At 31.9% G+C, this 19,493-nt stretch overlaps 1 pseudogene; it reads right to left on the minus strand.

The window, feature by feature from the left end:
- Positions 1 to 3,920: 3,920 nt before the first annotated feature.
- Positions 3,921 to 9,182, minus strand: LOC143042955 (uncharacterized; annotated as a pseudogene).
- Between the last annotated feature and the right edge of the window lie 10,311 nt (positions 9,183 to 19,493).

A 19,493-nucleotide genomic window follows, 5' to 3' on the forward strand; every position in this document is an offset into this window, starting at 1 on the left:
ACGTATTATTTGAAATGTAAAAACCACACGAAGGGGCAGACGGTATGTTACTGCTGAGAAATGGGAAATTGATAATTGGGAAGTTGCAATCGTCCCGTTTATCATAGATTTTCATGTGAAGTCTCCCATCTGTGTCAATATTAAGGAAAAGATCAAGTTATGAAACAGTTCTTATATCTTTAATTTCAAGTTCACTGAGATATATGAAATGCAAGTATTGGCTGAAATATGGGTTATTCAGCGATAGGACATCATCAATATATCGGAAAGTGAAATTAAAGAATTTCGCAAGATGCTTTTTCTGTTTGTCTTATAGAAGGGTTTGACTAAATTCTGCTACATACGAGTACAAAAACAAATCGGCTAGTAAGGGTGCACAATTTTCTGGTAAATTCGGTGTGGTTCTTCACAAAATATGAATTATTGTAACCCAAAACAAGAAATGTGTATCTACAGTTTCCATGTTATAGAAATAGCTCTGTTTAATGAGATGGTGGAGTCGAACTTTCAACTGAGTATGGGGAATAGTAGTGTAAAGGGTAAAAAAATCGAAAGACTTTATGTTGCTGCAAAATTGCAAAGATTGTGATCGAAGATTAAGCAGTAGATCTTTAGAATTTTTACGAGTCAACATCTGGTTAACACCATTGGTAGACTGTATCTCATCACAAATTTTTTTGAAGCCCATCTTTAACTGTAGAAGAATAGTAGTCAGTATTTTAGAAAGATGTTTAGTCGAACATTTTGACGATCCATCTATGTATAGTCTTTATATGGAGTTTTGTGTAGTTTTTGTATCCAGTATAATGATGGTAAATTTTCTTTGATGTTGGTACCAAAAGAAAGAAGGACAGATTTGTGATTTTGTAAAATCTCGTCCTTGGTAAATAATGTTAAGGAATATGTAGTATTACCAGTTGTTCTATTCATTTCAAGCTCTGTTGTGAGACATTACAAATAATAGTTTTTACACATGAAGACAACATAATTAGAGGCTTTATCTGCTGGAACAACGACATATTTGTCATGCAAAGAAGATAAAGCCACCACAAAATCCGGATTCTTGAAAGGGTTTGTAACTTTTGTGCTCATAGAACATCTTAACTTTTGAATGCGCTTCTGAATGCATGATCGAATAGCTTTGATCCATTCAGACAAAGTGTCTAGTTCTGGTTCGTCTGGTTGGTGCTTCATCCATTTTCTTCCTCAACTGCATCCATCAGTAACTTGAAGTTCTTTTTGCAGTTGATGGGCTGGGGAATTTTATATTTTGGTCCCTTGGCTAACATTGTCTTAGTTGTTTATTGTTAACGATGCCAAGGTCACCAGTAATAACATGATCAGCTGGACTATAGTTGTATTGTAACGATGCAAATGAGCAATCCGGACGCTTGGGTTTCATATCTTTGAGGTTAAGGTCTCTCAAATCCTCTTGTGGTTGAAAATCTTGGATGCAATAGACTTGGTGTAAGTATACGAAATAACAGGTGTAGCTTTATTTTTGAAGTAATCAGGTATGGTTTTTTTGTACAGATTTCTGATGGTAAATATTGCTAATATTTACAGCATTTAAACCTTTATTGGCAAATTCTACCTAAAAAAATACGTTTTTCCTCATTTTTAGAAAACCATCCGATCACAAGTATCAAACTTAAGATAAACCAAATCTATTCTATCTAAGAACGAATTTGTCCCATTTATAATCAGTTCTGGCTGAATAGCATTTTGTTGTTTCTGGTTTATATCTGACGGTGTGCTCGAAATAAAAGATTCATCCTTTCAATTACTGCTACCGTCGAAACCACCCCAAATGTTTGTCGTCGGCACCGTCGGCAATGGGGTCCTAGGGACCGTCCGTTGTTCGGTTCTGGTATATCATGGTGTCCTTGGAATGGAATCAGGTACCCCTTGGAAATCTTGAGATGGTGAAAATGATCCTGGTGAATACAAGCTTCCTCAAGTTTTGTTCTCCCGAAACAGTCTCTTCTCCAACGTTCGTAAAATCCATTGGATAAATATTACAGTCAGTTCTATTTCTATCAATCTCCATTAATAATAAAAAGTAGAATCACAAAAATACTGAAATCAGAGGAAAATCCAACATTTTTAAAATACAACTTGTAACGTAAATTCTAACATGTATCTAAACAGTTTAAATCTCACTGATATTCCAACAATTATCCTCATTACAAATATATAAAACTTTGTGTATGGCTATCTGGTCGCTCCCCATTTGTAGCGTTGCCGGTTTTTTTTTATGGATTCTTGTTTGTCGATGTGTTATATTGAGGTAGCGTCAATTACATAAAATCCATGTTCAAATGACACAAAGAAACAAATCACAACACAAAGTCTCAATTCAAATCACTATGTAATCTGTTAAATATACGATATCAGTTTAACATAATAAATCAGCTGAACAATAATCCTTATCATTTATCTAGTACCGTTGATAACTTTTAACACCACTGGGTCGATGCCACTGCTAGTGGATGTTTTGTCTACGAGGGTATCACCAGCCCAGTAGTCAGCACTTTGGTGTTGACATAAATATCAAATGCATGGTCATTTTTATAAATTTTCTGTTAACAAAACTTTGAATTTTTCGAAAAACTAAGGATTTTCTTATCCAAGGAATAGATATGTATAGATAACCTTAGCCGTATTTGGCACAATTTTTAGGAATTTTGGATCCTCAATGCTCTTCAACTTTGTACTTGTTTTGCTTTATAACTATTTTGTTATGAGCGTTACTGGTGAGTCTTATGTAGATAACACGCGCGTCTGGTGTACTAAATTATAATTCTGATACCTTTGATAACTCTCTTCAAGAACACAGTATCATCTAAACAGGTCTAACTAACAATCTCCACACTCTGATCTCTCTCGCATCCCCTTATATAGATAATTACAGGCGGTTCCTCGACGGTTCAAAAGATGGGGTACCAGGCGGTTCTAAAGATACCGGGTAGTACCCTGACGGTTCTAAAGATGGGCTACCGGGCGGTACCCTGACAGTTTCAAAGATCGGGTACCGGACGGTACCCCGACGGTTACAAAGATGGGGCACCGGGCGGGGAATTTCAATAATATAGATACCGTTCAAATAGATAAAAAGACCGGGCGAAACCCTATAGAAATGTAATTCAACCTGAATGTATTATTAAAAAAATATGTTACATAATAATAAACTATACTATGAACCTAAAACCGCTACAGTTAAACACATGAAAAGGCCAGAATTTTTCATTAAACATTTGCATAAGACATTCAAAATTATTTGATTCTGTTTCAGTTACCTATGTTCAAAGAGTTCTAGAATGCAGTACTGGAAGGGAGACGGAAATAAATCCAGTAAAGATAGAGTGAGGAAGTCGATTTCCAGACTTTAGCCCATTGAACAGTTTTTAGCTGTGATGAGTAGACTTCGTCTTGGATTGTATATAAGGGATGTAGCTGATAGATTTTCCATTTCTGTTTCTTCTTATTTCAGTTATTTTACAACCTGGCTTTACCTTATTCATGCTGAACTCGAAGTTTTAAATGTTTTTCCTCCTAGAGATATCATTACTAGAACAATGCCATATTCTTTAAGAGATCGAAACCCGTCTACCAGAGTCTTCATAGATTGTACTGAAATTTTTATTCAGAAAGTTTCAAGTCTTTTAAACCAGAGTTTAACACATTCAAGCTACAAATACCATAATGCTGTATATTTCTAGTTGACATCACCCCATCTGTGGTATTCTTGATCTACTAGAGCTTGGTGATAGTGTTATGGCTGATAAAGGATTTACCATCAGTGCTTTTGTAGCAAAACGTCAGTGCGCTTTTAATAATATTCCACCATTCAGAGGTATAAAGAACCAATTTTCAACAGCGGAAGTATTTCAGACATAGGAAATAGCACAACTTTGCTTTCATGCTGAAAGAAGTATTGAACGTGTTAAAAACTTCCATATTGTAGAGGGAGTCCTACCATTGTCAATTGCACCACTTAGTACCAAGACATGTTGGTGGTTGACAAATCTAGATGTTCTATTAGTTCAAGATAATATAGATGATCTTTCATTCAAATCTGCTGTACAAATCGCAAGGTTTTTCCCCTGTTTACCTTCTAAAATCTTGCCAGGTAAAATTCAGTCTATTATACTGCAAAATCTTTAAAACAAGAAAAAATTGTCATCAATAGCACAATAATACTTTTTAAATAATTAACATTAAATTATTATTTATTTTTCTGATTTAAATCAACATGTATTAAACTGAATGTGAACTTTGAAAGCATAAATAGGTATTATTTTTAACCTGAGCATTGTGATGTTTAATATATGTATTAATTGTAAATCTTTAAATCTTTAAATCATGTTTGTGATGAAAATATTTAAAAATATCATACTTAAATTTTGACATGATAATATTACAAACTAAATTTTGAAATGCTGAAAGGTTAGAAGTGAATAATTTTGAGTGGCCTTGTGACACTTAACCTTGAGCTTGCTGTTGATAATAAATATGTGTTTAACTGTTGAGAAAAAGTATTTAATCAGAGTTTGAACATTACATTTCATCTCATTCACAAATTTTTGAATAAATACATTGCATATAAAAATCAAGCAGTTTTGGCAACATATCATTATGATCATTACAAAAAGCTTTATCAAAACAGGTTCCCTCAATAAAAATGTTATTTTTGATACCATACAACAAAATCACACCATGGTAGACCCATTACTACTATCTCTCCTAGCACTTTGGCATGACACTTCTGATTTCTCTTCAATTGTGGTCCTGTTGGTCCCCATTCTAAATAAAAATCAGCAGCATTCAGGTTTAAAATGTAAAACATGAAAAGGGACATTTAATCTCTAGTAACCCAGTTTCTGTACCGTCTAAAACCTTCCTATCAGTAATTTCACATATGTAGGTAAGGGTGAGCCCAGTGGGTAACACTGTAAATCTCCCTTTAATGCTTTCTGGAAAGTTATATATTACTGTCTTGCCCGGTCCTCCATATCATCACCCCAAAGCTTGACCTTTAGTAATTGATGATACCTGTAGGAATAAGATACGAATAAGGAAAAGTAAATTGTGGCTATATTTAATGTTACCTATCAGTAGCATCATACTATGGTAATGAAAGGATTTATTTATAGAATTTATCAGTGTTACAAACATTTCATTAGCTTAAGGTTGCAGTCTTGTAATAGACTGCTCCATAGGCTTACATGCAAAACAGCTGATCTTTTAAAATAATAAAAAAAAAAATGCTACATAGAAAAAAAAATTCATGTTCATTTCATATACATGTATGTACTAATGTGAAATTGTGATTTAATCGAAAAAAAGGGGGTCATGCCACAAAGAATAAAACGTGACGTAACCCTGAAGTCAAAACATTTTTTTTCTACTTTCTGTTTGCTGTTTTTAATAGGTCGCGCCACTTCCAGTAAACATGATATCCTTCCACTTTCCTTGGATTGATATCCCAAAAAAACTTGCAAGATTTGTTTGGAATCTATATATATGTTTCAAGTCAGCATAAACCTATAATCGAACAGAAAAAAATTGAGTCCAGAAAAAATTCAGAACAAATGGACTATTTTATATCCTTCCATGTTTTGACATGCACCAGAAACTGGAGTTGTAATACAAGATTGGTACCTTAAGGTATGTATTAAGCCCGAAATGACATACTTATGTGGTGTTTGCCAACTCCTTTTGAGTGTAAATACATGCAGTTAACTATAAATTACAGTAAATTATCTATTTCATTGATTCAACTACAAAATATAGTGCATGAATGTTTAACTTGAAGGCTCATTAAAACCAAAACTATAAAACAATGCTAAATAAGAGAATGATAAAGCATAAACATAGTTCATGCATCAGTGACTTTCTGTGTTTACATAAAAGCATTAACCTCACTTTCATTGTTAGAAAATGCAGCATCAAACAGTATATTTTATTTTCTCGGTTTTTTTTTTAAATTTAAGTTTTGTCTTATATGAAGTACAGATAAGCATTTTATTTCCATTATTTAATATGAATAAAATGAAAGTAGAAGTGTACCTATCCAAGCTACCTCTATCTAAAATCTGTTTCACCAGATACTCTTGTGAGGAATTCCATCTTAGAACATCACCAAACATACTGCTTGTGTTACGTCCTATGTGAAGGTCTTTCCACATTTGGTTTTGTTTGTGGTCAGAAGTTTCCTTTTCCATAAATGTTACTAATTCCATGCTTATCTCAATTGGTGGAACTGAAAATAAAAATTTGAAATAAAGTAACAGAATTATGATTGTGTAAAAAAACTTTATACGCTGGAAATTTATAAATGGTGCTTATCACGATCAAAGAGGGATAATCCATAGATAAAAATAATACCTTAAGAATATTTTTTTTTCAATGCTAAAAATTAGACTTATTTATAACTTGATTTTGTTGTTATTTAAAACGCTTACTATTGTCTGAAGTAAACACCATTTTTTTTCATAGCGAGCAGAAGTGGAGACTCTGTTGTAGCGACCTCCTCAACAACCATTGCTTCTATGACCATATCCGGGATGTTCCAAAGGCTACACAGACATTTAAAATAAATTGGTAGATTATCTTCTTTTGTCATAGTTAAAAGTGCAATATTTTCATCTATTTAGATATAGGAAGATGTGGTGTAGGTGCCAATGAGACAACTCTCCATATTGCTTGTTTTATTCCAATAGTGTTTCTCTGCATGTTGTTATGACATTGTAGGTACATAACATGTGAAGGCCACAGCAAATGGGTTATTTTTTCTGTTTAAATAAGAAATTGTGTTATCATAATTATACATGTAGACAAAATTATTACGGCTCTATAAGATTGTTACATTTTGGAGTGAAAATTACAAATCTATTGATGAGAAAAAGTACAAAATGAAAATTAACAATTAACAATAATTATGAATAGATACAATAAAGTTAAAAAGTTTGAAACTAGTATGTACATGTTGTGTGTCAAAAATTCTAATTTATTATGATTATTGAATGAGTATCTTTTATGATCTAGTCATTTACACTTTGTTATTAATATATACATCTATTTATGTTTAAAACAGTTTTAAAACCTCATTCATACTGTGTTTCTTGCTTTATTAAAGAAAAAGAGTCCCATAGTGTGTACATATAAATGTAATAAGTTGTCTGTATTTAATTTGTTAAAAACGAAAATTGAGTGGTTTAATTGATAGTCTGCAAAATTAAGTAAACAGCTTCTTTTCAAAATTTTATAACAAAGTCTTATTGCCTCATCCTTACCACTGTTGGGAAATACTGATTTAAGCTCTGTCAGATAATCTAGTGCTCTATTGATATCAGGAGTTCTGTGGGTCAAAAGTTGCTATACTGGTGGTGATCTTTTCCGGTTTATAGTTCTTTATCTTTGGTCTTGATAAATCAAGACAATTAAGTGGTTGAGCCTTCTGGTTGACTGTTCTAGGGACCTTCCACCGGCACGGCAATGATGAGCAGCTCTTATCCTCCTGTTGCTGCTTACTAGAGGGGCTGTTTGAGAATGCAATCAGTAATCCACCAATATGACTGCATGACTGGGCTAAGCTTAAAAAAGTGTTTATTGGTTAATTTGAATTAATCTTAATATTGGTATATTCATATAATTTATTATAAAGACAGGCTTAGCAGTCTCAATGATTCAAGGAGTCAATTATAAATTAAAGTCCATTTCTGGAGGAAAACAGGTAGGATAATACGGTGCACATTTTCCAGGTGCAACTAGATTTCAATGCCTAACTGCATGTATATTTTTTTATTGCATCCCATCTACTGTTAGTAGGTCTTTTAACCTATTATAGAATTAAGAAGTATGACACATTACGACAAGGAAAAATGATAACATAAATTTCACATACTCAATAGGACACTGACAATAGGCAAAATCAATTGTTATAGTTTTCTGGTCAGGTGAAACAGTAACACACACATTAACTTGATAGCGCTGCTTCTTCATAGATGCCAGGCAGAAACATTTAAATTAGATTAATATGTAAATGTTACTTCATCAATCTGTAAGAAAAGTAAGAAATATAATTGAAGTATTTGTTTTTCTTAGTAGCAACAGTATTATAAGATTACAGATCATATCATGACATATCTAATATTGTGTTGTTTTTAAATTATTATTCAAAGTTCTTTGATTGGATATATGTACATTTATATCAATTTGAGACAAGATTGCTATATTTAAAAAATTGCATGGATCTATTCACAACAGAAACAAAACTCATTTATCTGTTATATTTTAAACTAAATTTTCATTCATATAACATTGGTTAAAATCCACCATATGTTGATTTAATAACTTATAGATGTGTCAGATCTGCTTTATGCAAGGCAGCAATGTCCTGGGTAAGGGGGTGACTAAATCCTACCACATATTTTAATGTACCTGTTCAAAGTCGGGAGTATGTATTTCAGTGGTCGATGTTAGTTCATGTCGCTCATAATTTTTTTTAGTTTTCTCATGTTTTTTTTATCTTTTCATGTCGGGGCCTTTTATAGCTGACTGAACGGTATGAGTTTTCCCAAATTTGAAAAATTATAGTTGTCAATATATTTCTAATTAATTTCACTTCATTTGATCTTAATTGGATAGTCTCATACATATGCAATGACACAACATCTCTTTGTTTTTATTAGATGCACATACGCTTATGATGGAAGGAGAAAGGTACTTCATTTTTCCACAGATCAAATATTCAATTCTTTTTTTTTTAATCTTATCCTTGGAAAACAAATGTTCATGGTTATCCCATGCATCAAAATGCACAGATCTGTGAAGTCCTTTGAATTTATTGACACTACCACCATTATCTCTTGGTCTCAGGATCATAAAACTTTATATTGTGGCAAAGGATGGCTTTGGGGTACTCTAAAAAAAAGTAGGTAGCAGAGGCGAAAAGTGTACTGACAGAAACAGGGATAGATTCCCGCTAGCTCCTGGACCTATGTTTGTAGCTTCAGAGACGGTTATAAGAGGAGTTAAACCAGTTTCAGCGACATTGTGGACCAATAATGTGCCTACGAGATCATCTTTTTTTCTAAAGTGGTGTTTATATTCAGATATGTAGCTAGTTTGCGGAGATTGTCGATAGATAGCTTCTTCAAATTTTCCCGGGTCGCCATACTTGTTTACTGTAAACAGTTGATATTGTTATGGTATCATTGATGTATTCTCGTGTTTTATATTTTATTGTTAAAATGCATTGGAAATAACATTTCTAATTTTATAATAATGAAATGAAATGTTTTGTAACTACAACATTGTGGGTGGTACCGACATTTTCACATCCACCCAGAGCCGTTGATGCGCATGTATGCATATCAAATTAGTAAACAAGACTATAGGCATTTTCTTAAGACAGACATTTTGTAAATTTTAATCAAATTTTAAAAGGCCTGTAAGATTAGGCTTTTTAAGAAACGCTTGAAATAATGACATACCTAAAATGTGCAAAAATATTGAGTCAAAGATTGTCTTGAACAATAAAGTAGTAATTCTATGATAATAATTCAATTCAAAAACATATCAGGCAGGATATTGTATTTGTTCCTAACGTCGTAGCTACAGTCCCCTTCCCTTTCATTAATGTGACGTACCGAATAAGACTATTTACCGGATTTGTTATTACATAAGCAAAACGACGGGTGTCACATGTGGAGCAACAGAGATGACCCATAGCTTTTAGTGGGATTCGTGTTGCTTATTCTATTGTTTTCTATTTTGTGTCATGTGTACTATTGTTTGTCAGTTTGTCTTTTTCATTTTTAACCATGGCATTGTCAGTTCATTTTCGATTTATGAGTTTGATGTCCCTCTGGTATATTTCGTCCCTCTTTATCACATAAGTCTGGATTTTGTTTGGTAAGACCATGTTTTGGTTAGATCTGGTCTTTTCATATTTACTTCTATAGAAAAGGAAAGATATGGGGTATCCATGTATGAAAGAAATTTATTTCATGCAAAAAAGAAAACAAACAAAACACCTATAACAAATTATCAATTTGTCAAACTAATGATATGATTAAGTTTATTACCATAAGAATGTTTGCTAATGTTAAAATCTATAACATTTGTATTTCATTATCTATTATGGTAATGATGGTAAGGATAACGACATTATCACAGTAAGATATACACAGTACACGTGAGTGTACACACGTAACAGCTTTACTGTAACATCTGTTGACTAGGGAATGAAGAGGTGTTATTCATAATTAATAAATTTGCAGCGTATGTAATAATTTTTAATGTCACATCTTGGCCAATTTTACATCTTCACAAACATCAACTGATGTCTAAGACACTGGAATGAAGAAAGGAATAACGAAATTTGGTATTCCACGAATAATAATGTATCCATATTTATCATTTTAATTTTTAGTTTCTTGTGTACAATTTGGAGTTTAGTATGGTGTTCTTTATCACTGAACCAGTTTATATTTGTTTAGGGGCCAGCTAAAGGACGCCTCCGGGTGCGAGAATTTCTCGTTGAATTGAAGACCTGTTGGTGACCTTCTGCTGTTGTCTCTTCTATGGTCGGTTTGTTGTCTGTTTGGCACATTCCCCATTTCTTTTCTCAATTTTATTATGCATTATTAATGATCGTGCATCGTTAACATTAACTTATAAATGTTCTTCTTGGTAAATCTTCACACCTACACAAATAACAAACAATAAACATAATTTAATATTTGAAATATGTTGATTTGATGAAAACCTATCGTTTAGGGCTGACAACACTTTAATTATTATAGGAAAATCATGATTGAGATGTTAGTTATACCTTTGATTCTTTTTGTTTTGACTCTGTACTTATGTATCACGTCATACTTTGAACCACACTATTATTTTATTTATTATTATTACTTTAACTGCTAAGTCAGTGTTTGTTATATCTATTTTGCGTGACTGTATTTATGCATCCCGTCATACTTTGAACGACAAAATTATTTCATGTCTACCTGTGCGAATTTCAAACGCGCAATTTTACACCAGTACCCATACCCTCCTTCCTTGATGGGTGCATTTTACATAGACAAATATAATCGTATAATATAATCAAAATGAGGATGTTAATTTGATGTATGCCTTTTTGTGCTTCTTCGTTACATTTGTTGTTTTTATAGTGATTAAGATGATAACACAATGTTGACTGCTGTACCCCTATTTTTGACATTTTTACCTATTATGTCTGTTTGTTTTGTTCACGCATCGGTGACTATATAATGGAATTTGATGCGACTGTCATACAAGTGAGAGGTTTAGCTAGCTATAAAACCAGGTTCAATCCACCATTTTCTACATTTGAAAATGCCTGTACCAAGTCAGGAATATGACAGTTCTTGTCCATTTGTTTTTGATGCGTTTTGTTATTTGATTTTGCCATGTGATTATGGACTTTCCGAATTGATTTTCCTCTGAGTTCAGTATTTTTGTGATTTTACTTTTTGATCAGCTCTTCTATAGTTTTATTAGATTGGGGATTTTTTACATTTTTGCCACATGAATCACTGAAAAGACGTCAATTGTCCCAATGCCCACTTGGCGCATACTAATTGGTACCGTTAATGTTATTCTTTGAAAAAAAGATTTTTTGTATCTCTCCTTCATGAGATTATAAGTGATGTAATTACTATAAAATCAGATTCAATCCAAAATTCTCTACATTAAAAATATGCCTGTATTAAGTTGGTATCCGTTCATTCGATGCGTTTGAGATTTTGATTTTATCATTTTCTCTGGGACTTTCTGTAAAGAATATTCCTAGGAGATCGGTTTTTATGTTACTTTACGTTTAATGATATGAATCTCAAAATCGTTTTTAAACATTGCGGCTGCATTGGAGTATACACAGTATTACAATCATCGAAAAGAACAAATTGACGATGCTGAACCACTGTAATAGTTTTGCAAAATCCCTTCGCCAATTGCAGCTCGCGTTCCTATCAAACAGAACTACACCTCACATTAAAATACGACTGTACATTCATGTTTATCGGACATAAACTTTCCTGAATGTGAAATTGTTTAAACAAAATCAATGATCAATTCAAATCAATCGAAGATAACAAGGAACATTGAGGAATGCCCAAAAGCATACTTGACTGATTTTTCTTATATTTATGAACTTTGTTTTTATTTGTCGTTCTCAAAATTAAATACACGCGAATTCATCGACAATCTCGATGTAGCAACAAACAAAAGAACATATATGCAGTAGCTACTATTTGTTATGTTGATAACAAAAATTGATATTGTTTCAGTACATTAAATATTAAACCAGATAAAAGTAGAAGACTGACTATAACATATGCTGTCTAAGATGTAGCATATGGATTGGGGAGGAGCAACTCATAATCAATGAAATAGTATCGTTTTTCCTGATTTTATTTCTGTCAGTCACTTCTTGTCACGTAGTCGTAAAAATTATAATTCACAATTTATAGATACAAATAATGATTATCTTAGTATAATTTCTTTCATTCAATGGGTTAAAATAATTTGAAAGGTACTAACTTACCTGAATATTTAATTTCGTTGATTTAGCAGAGTCTGTGTATAGACCTGTATAAAATGCCTCCTTCGTAAAAAAATCAATTCGTGGATGATCTTTCACAACGAAATTTCCCAAAATTGTTAACGCATGAATACATGTGAACCAACAGAAGTATGATGTATGAAAATACATTAGATCTTAAGGAGTATTATCTTAATGTGTTAATTGTTCATTATACTGCTAATCTTTTGGTAGTGTTGAGTATTGTATCACTTGTACTTCTTGTATATAACAACTGCAATGTATTTACATGATACTAAATTCAACGACTATAAATTGATCTTATAAACTACTCCTTCAATATCTTATGATATAGTTTGCTATATACATGTTTGTAAACTATATTGTGTTATTGTTTGTATAAATCATAATCAAAACGTCAAAAAACCATCAAGGGACAATTTCAACTGCGCAAGTTAAGATTTTTGACAAAATTATCTCTCATGAATGTCCCTGGTCAAAGTATTTTAAAATGAACAATCCTAATACACACTACACTTGAAAGAGCTGATACGTTTTACTTTTGATACAAATCATATTCAACAACTTTCTACCACTGATGTCTCTGAAAACACAAACTGGTTTAATTTTAAACTTACGGTATCCTTCATTGAAATGTTTATCTATTGTTTAACTCAAATGTTTCGGGTATTTGTGGATTTATCTAATTTTTTTTTAAAGATGTGAATTTTACATCTCGCGTTTCTTCTTTCCACAAAGTGAATAATTACAATTGTGATTGACAACCAAATCTTAGACAACAAATACTGTATTCAGTTTCAGAAGTTGATTATAGGTTTTTGACACATACATTAAATTAAAAAAAAACTCCCAAAAGTACTTTTACGCATCATTTATACTTTATTGCGTAGGAAGTCGTAAACGACTTGGTATATCGTCACATCTGCACAATATGATTACTACATAAAACAAGTAGAAATCGTATCTTTAATTGAGAGATTTGAGAGACACATGTCGTATAGAACAGATTATAATTACAGTCAAAGTATGATTTATTTTTCGTTCTTCTTTTTTGCTGTTTCTGCAGGTAAGATTTTTCTATCTGGTAATGATAAAACTATGAGCTTGACTATGGCAAGCCATTCTCGTCAAAACTATGTTTAAACCATTTTTCGAACAATTTACACACTGAGAATTACAATTACACACTGAGAATCAAAAAATACACACTGAGAATTAAAAAAACACACTGAGATTTCATAAAGACGCACTGAGATTACAAAAATGAAAAACACACACTGAGAATTGAAAATTACATTGAGAATTGAAAATTACACACTGAGAATTGAAAATTACACACTGAGATTTCAAAAAGACACACTGAGAATAAATAAACTGAAAACACACACTGAGAATTTGAAATTGCACACTGAGAATTTAAAATTACACACTGAGATTTGTGCACACTTTGTTTGCGCACATATCTAATTAGCATATTTAATCTGAATCTATTACAAGCTTAAAACAACTAGGGGACAGAACTCGTTAGTCCTTCGATTTGATTCCAAAAAATAGTAACATCACAAAAATACTGAACTCAGAGGAAAATCAATTCGGAAAGTCCATAATCACATGGAAAAATCAAATAACAAAACGCATCAGAAACGAATGTCATATTCCTGACTTGGAATAATTATAAAATTATTTATAAAAAAAACCTTTAGAAATACAAGAACAAGAAAAACACCTCTTACTCTTATTACAAAATATATCAAATGGTGAAAAACTTTATTAAAATTATAAGAAAACATTGGAACAATCTGCAAAAAAAACCAAAGAATGCAGTGAAATGTTTACTCAAGTGTTTATTATAGCATATAAACGTACCAAAAATATAAAAGATTACCTTGCAAAATCAGGGTAACAGTTGGAAGACTTTTGAAAAGGGACCCATGCTTAAACGGTTTTAAGTAAAAAAAAATCCCGATATACTGGTAGTAATGATCTGAAATATAGGCAACAAACTTATGAATATGAGAGATGTTAATATAAAAAAGAAGATGTGGTATGATTGCCAATGAGACAACTATCCACAAAAGACCAAAATGACACAGACATTAACAACTATAGGTCACCGTACGGCCTTCAACAATGAGCAAAGCCCATGCCGAATAGTCAGCTATAAAAGGCCCCGATAAGACAATGTAAAACAATTCAAACGAGAAAACTAACGGCCTTATTTATGTAAAAAAAATTAACGAAAAACAAATATGTAACACATAAAAAAACGACAACCACTGAATTACAGGCTCCAGATTTGGGACAGGCACATACATAAATAATGTGGCTGGGTTAAACATGTTAGCGGGATTAAGTCTTGAAATTTATTACGAATGTTGGTTGAAGGAATCGCATTTCATTATGACAAGAGTTCTTGAGATCAAGATTTTAATCTGTTGAATTATTCATCTCATAAATATTCATTAGTAATTTGCATATTAATCTCAGTGTGTAATTAACAATTCTCAGTGTGTGTTTTTCAATTTATTTCATCTCAGTGTGTCTTTTTAAATTCTCAGTGTGTAATTTTGAATTCTCAGTGTATTTTTTTTAAATCTCAGTGTGTAAATTTGAATTCTCACTGTATTTTTTTTAATCTCAGTGTGTTATTTTAGGTTTTTAAACTCAGTGTGTATTTTTTTCGAAAAAAAGGTTTAAACATAGTTTTGACGAGAACGGCTTGCCATACTTGACTTTTATCTAAGCTGTATTTGACAAAACTTTTAGAAAGTTTGTTAAAATCTTAAGGCTGATCTACCTGAGGAATATATCACCTGACCTGTCTTTGACAAAGCTTTTAGGAATTATTGGTCCTTAATTGTGTTCAACTTCGTACCTTATTTTGCCTTGTTTTTGCAAATTCAAAATTTAATCCTGCAATATATGTTGAGTTTGATTGTATGTAGCATATAAATGCAAATTTTGTTATTGACTACAATTGTGAGACATTGAAAAAAGATTGAGTGATATGAATTTTATCATTTCTATGTAATATTTAACATTGCCATTAAAGTGCGAGGTTTGGCATGCCACAAAACCAGGTTCCACCCACCATTTTTTCCTTTAAAAATGTCTTGTACCAAGTCAGGAATATGGCCATTGTTATATTATAGTTCGTTTCTGTGTGTGTTACAATTTAACGTTGCGTCGTTTGTTTTCTCTTATTTTTGAGTGTAAATTGACATTGCGATAAGACGTGTCACGGTACTTGTCTATCCCAAATTCATGTATTTGGTTTTGATGTTATATTTGTTATTCTCGTGGGATTTTGTCTGATGCTTGGTCCGTTTCTGTGTGTGTTAGTTACATTGTAGTGTTGTGTCGTTGTTCTCCTCTTATATTTATGCGTTTCCGTCAGTTTTAGTTTGTTAACCCGATTTTGTTTTTTGTCCATGGATTTATGAGTTTGAACAGCGGTATACTACTGTTGCCTTTATTTATCATCTATTTATTAGGAACGGTCTTCTCATGTCTGGGAATATATTTTTAATATGTGTCCTTCGATTGGCTACACCTGTACACCTGTGCGGAATTCACTTTCATCCAAGTGTTTTCATGTGCGTTTGACTGGAGTGTCAGGTTTTTAATTCCATTTTAGTGTTAGAAGAGGGGCGTAAAGGGGGATATCTGCACGGCAGAACGCGAAATAAAATTGCCATTTCACGATGGACGAACAATTAAAAATTTCTTGAACGTTGATCTTTTTCCCGAAACACGGTGAATAACGAACCTTTTTCACGGCTGCACGTGATATAAAAATGGAAAAACACGTTGCACGAAAATAACCCTTTTCCACCCTCTTAAAAAGAGATAACAATTTATCGTTCGCAGATACGTTTAGTCATGAACAGCTGTTTTTGAAGCTTTCTTTGTTATATTTCATTTTGTTTTTATCAGCCAGGAAAAGAAGTATTTTAGATCTAAAATTTATTTTTAAAACAAATGCTTTTTGAAGTTCAATTCAGTCCAAGCAATAGCGTTTGATTGATTAATAAGCATTTCATTCAGAATTGTTGTTTTACTAACATATCCTAATTTGTTTTATTTAAAATTTTATTTCATTGATGATAATTCAAATGAAAAGTATATTATAAGGAATTTCAAGTATCATATAGGCGGTCCTCCTGCGATTGATTACATTATAGAATTTCATAAACCTTGCATTTTTCATGAATATTTGTTTTATTTAACTGTTGGAGGTATTTCTAATTAGTTACAGCATGTAACATATTACTTTGATATTCTTTCTTCCTTTTCTGTAGTTTATAATTAGACGTGTATGTTAAAAAAAGTAATAGAAATACAAAAATTTTATTAGAATTTTGGTACTGAAAGCATTTGTGCCTTTTAGTTTACTTAAAATAATGTGTTTTACTAAAAACTAATGTTTAACGTTTCGAATTTATTTTCAAACAAAATTAATATAACTATCCTATAGTTTGCAGTCAGTATAAGTAAAACGTTACTAAGATTTGTCAGGTAAAATAATTGTTTGTTGTTGATTGTTTTGAAACTATTTTGAATGCTTTGATTTTTTTTTTTTTACATCAGAACGGTGAGTAAAGGATGTGACAGAATTATAATAAAGTAAATTACAAAACTACATGGACTTTTCAGAATTGAAGATTGTGTCACTTAATGCTTCGGGCAACAAGTGGTATTCGACATTGCGGAACAAAAATAAATTGATGGGTGTTTAGAAAATAATATGAGTTGGTTCAGAAGGAAATATAGAGGGTCTGTTTAAATGTTAACAAAATGCAAATAACTCGATCCGAAGAAACGGGATATTGTAATTGTATTTCGTATTCTAGAAGTCTCCTTTTAAATGTTTTCTCGAAGTTTTTTGTCTACGGTGTTCTTATGGTTTTCGGGATAGCTGCATATACTGAAATTGAAATTTGACAGATTTGAAAATTTTATACATAGAACACTTAAGTTATCTGGAGTTGTGGGATTAACACTTTTATTAACTAAATATTATACTATATTGAAAATATTCTGTACAATTAAGGTTAAGAGTAGAATTATTATCTGATCATATTTGTATGTATACTTTTCTTACCTATTTTGTTAATTTCTCTGACAAACTGCTTTTGGATACAGCTCTGTTGGAGTTGAGATTTTTTTCATCATGTCTATTGCCGAATACAATATCCTTATGTCCATATTTTTATTACTGTCATGTCTATTGCCGAATACAAAATCATTATGTCCATATTGTATTGTTCACGCATCGTTGACAATATAATGGAATTTGATGCGACTGTCATACAAGTGAGAGATTAAGCTAGCTATAAAACCAGGTTCAATCCATCATTTTCTACATAAGAAAATGCCTGTACAAGTCAGAAATATGACAGTTGTTATCCATTCGTTTGATGTGTTTGAACTTTGATTTTGCCATTTAATTGGGGACTTTCCTTTTTTTGAAATTTCCTCGGAGTTCAATATTTTTGTGATTTTTCTTTTTTCTTATCATTATCATGTATATTGCCGAATAAAAAATCTTTATATCCATATTCTTACTAACGTCATGTCTATTGCCGAATACAATATCATTATATCTATATTCTTATTTACATCATGTCTATTGACGAATACAAAATCATTATATCTATATTCTTATTAACATCATGTATATTGCTGAATACAATTTCATTATATCCATATTCTTTTTATTATCATGTCTGTTGCCGAATACAATATCATTATGTCCATATTCTTATCATTATCAAGTCTATTGCCGAATACAATATCATTATATCTATATTCTTATCATTATCATGTCTATTGCCGAATACAATATCATTATGTCCATATTCTTATCATTATCAGGTCCGTTACCGAATACAATATCATTATATCCATATTCTTATCATTATCATGTCTATTGCCGAATACAATATCATTATTTCCATATTCTTATCATTATCATGTCTATTGCCGAATACAATATCATTTTATCGGACCACAGAAGAATTATCACGTTGTGATTGGTTAAATGCCGTCACGTGGTGACCCCCTATGAGACCGTATTGGGTTAGTAAGTTTCATATGGGGTTCATGACGCGTTAATTGCGACGTCATCTATTACCGTTGTTGTGTTTCATTGTTTATTTTTCAACAAAACGCCGCAGAAAAAGTCCAGCGTCCGATAAATTCGTTATACGGTTAACTACTGACCCCCTACGGATCCATAGAGGGTGAATAAAATTCATAGGGGACTCGGCCTCCGGCCTCACCCCCTATGGATTTTACTAACCCTCTATGCATCCGTATGGGGTCAGTAGCGAACCATATAACTTATAATATCCATATTCTAATTATTATCATGAGTACGTTCCTGGTAAAGAACAGTATTAAATACAATGTGTTTAACTGAAAACAAATGTTGAACGTTTTGAATTTATTTTTAAATAAAATTAATATAAATAGACAATATTTAGCTATTAGTGTAAGTCAAACGTTACTGAGAATTCCGATATTGGTTTCAGAATCTTGTTGATTGTTTTGAATGTTTTGATTTTTTTGACATCAGAACGGTGTGTAAGGGATATGACAGAATTTTAAAACACGTTTATAATGAAGTAGATAGCAAAACAAAATGTTTTTCGGAATTGAGGGCGAAGACGGGTCAATTATTGCCAAAAATGTATTGATGTTAGTTTAGAAAAATATGGGTTCAGAAGGAAATATAGAGGGGCTGTTTAAATGTTAATACGATAAAAAAAAACTTGGATCCGAAGAAACGGGTTTAATCCTCCCACCCCCAAACTCTGCCTTTAACTTCTACGTAGAATTCAATTTTATAGAAAGCTTAGATAAACATCAAAAGTTTTTCTTCTAGAGTGAT

Source organism: Mytilus galloprovincialis, chromosome 8 (genome assembly GCF_965363235.1).
Source record: "Mytilus galloprovincialis chromosome 8, xbMytGall1.hap1.1, whole genome shotgun sequence".
NCBI lineage: Eukaryota > Metazoa > Mollusca > Bivalvia > Mytilida > Mytilidae > Mytilus > Mytilus galloprovincialis.